This window comes from Cicer arietinum, chromosome 7, assembly GCF_000331145.2.
Source record: "Cicer arietinum cultivar CDC Frontier isolate Library 1 chromosome 7, Cicar.CDCFrontier_v2.0, whole genome shotgun sequence".
NCBI classification, from domain to species: Eukaryota; Viridiplantae; Streptophyta; class Magnoliopsida; order Fabales; family Fabaceae; genus Cicer; species Cicer arietinum.
In genome coordinates this window covers 14,179,771-14,181,776 of record NC_021166.2, presented here as the reverse complement: position 1 = coordinate 14,181,776, position 2,006 = coordinate 14,179,771, and the positions used below count along the sequence as shown (strand labels likewise).

The following is a 2,006-nucleotide window of genomic DNA, read 5'->3' as shown; positions in this document are numbered from 1 at the left end:
TCTATTTATATAACTTTCTCCTCAAATCTATAATATATATATATATATATATATATATATATATATATATATATATATATATATATATTGAAAAACTAGAAGTTTAAATTGAATTGTAAAATGTACCATCACTACTACCTACAAAAAGAATGTTGCATGTCAAGAAACAACTACTACATAAGAAAGAAAAGCTTTAGAATTTCATAGTGAGGAATGTAAAACGTACCAAATTAAAAAAAATAAAAATAAATTCTTCCTCTAAGATAGAGGAATTGAGAAGGAGAAATAACAATATGAGGATGGAGTATAGAGTGATTGAAGCAATCCTATATATATTAGGATTGAGTAAAAAAATGGATTTATGCGTAAACTACAACCACATGCATTATCAACATTACCAATTGTTATTTGTTTAATAATATTCAAAATTTAAGGCCCATGTGTTTGGAAGTTGACTAGAGTTTCTTGAAAGAAGCAAGATCCCACCGCGTAAAATGTATAAAATATTATTAATAACGTGGACTTATTTTTGAATCCTCGATTGCTTTAGATTTAGGAGAAGCATATTAAAAGGGTTAATTCGTGAAAATGTGAAGCAAGATGAGTTGGTTTTTGTAGTAAGCTAGGTTGAGTCGGTGGTGGCACCAAAAGTAGAGATCTGCGCAAACCGGTTGCGGCGCAGCCGATAACGGATCCTCATTTATTACTTTCCATTTTTTTTTCTGCATTAGTTTCCATTTTTTTAACATTAATCAATTAAACCTTAGTTTAAAAAATATGAATTGAATTCTTTTTTTTCATATAAAAATTTTAAAGCAAAAGGATGGTATTCAAATGAATTGTAATAAATTTTTAGACTCGTTAAACATTTACAAAATAATTTATTGTACTAACAGAAATTGAATTCATTCACAAATTTATTTTCTCTCTAATAAAATGGTATTAATAAAAATAAAATCTGCAACCTTCATTCAACCCGCTAGATTAAACCATACTTTTATTAATGAATAAATTCTAAGATCTTATTTCCAAATCTATAACATTATTAAAGATTTCTTTAAAAATCGTTACTAAATATTTATTAATGTTAGAAAATTTTATTTTACTCCCACTATTATGCAACTACTTCACAATTTTTAAAAATATCAATTTTATTATATTCATTTTTATAATTTTACAATTCATTATTCACTATTCAAAGTTTTTCGAATTTACAATTTCAAGATTTTTCGTTTCCAAAAACTTTATGAAAACCTTAAATTATGTTTCACAAGTTTTTCGGTTAACACAATTATATTAAAAAGCTTGTAAACTAGTTTTTTAATATGTACCAATTTTTTTTATTATTTAATTTATTTATATCATTTTTAGCAGATATGAATAAACTACTACTATTATGTACTAAAATATGTATAGATACTATCAATATTTTCACACCACATATCATATATGAATAATTATAATTAATATTAATATTGGTAAAAACTATTCTTATGATTAATTATTGTAATTTAATATATTTATATTTTATTTTAAATATTTGATACATTAGAAGTTGTTGTGAATTGGACAACGGAGATTGGTATTATAAACAAAATACTTGTGAATGAGGAATAAATTAATACTAGGTTATAACAAATGATTTAAAATTCAACTCAAAGTTCAATAAAAAAGTATGGTCGTTCAATCAAGCTTATATTAAAACTATTAAAATGTTGTTTATGATGGACAATTAAAGTCATTTGTGGATTTCACAATCATGAATTACCATTTTGGAGGGACATGCATTTGTTGGACGTTTAGACGAAGAAGAGACAAAACATGTCTATGACTTAACAAAATACAATGTTACTCAAATTTCTCAAAAAATATAAGTAGATGAGTATTATTTGATTACATGTGAGAGATTATATGATATAAATGCAACATTTATTCAAGTTAATTGAAGATACATAATATATATGTTGGAATAAAAAACATAAAGACTTAAATATTATGAGCGACAT

The 2,006-nt window shown here is 24.1% G+C and overlaps 1 protein-coding gene across 1 annotated transcript in view; it reads right to left on the bottom strand.

Annotated features, from left to right (window-relative positions):
• Nucleotides 1–344, bottom strand: part of LOC101514400 (L-ascorbate oxidase homolog) — a 4,314-nt gene extending 3,970 nt beyond the window's left edge. Inside the window, exon 1 of the mRNA XM_012718203.3 lies at nt 227–344. The gene's annotated coding sequence lies outside the window, so the exon portion shown is untranslated. The remainder of the gene's footprint in view (nt 1–226) is intronic.
• Between the last annotated feature and the right edge of the window lie 1,662 nt (nt 345–2,006).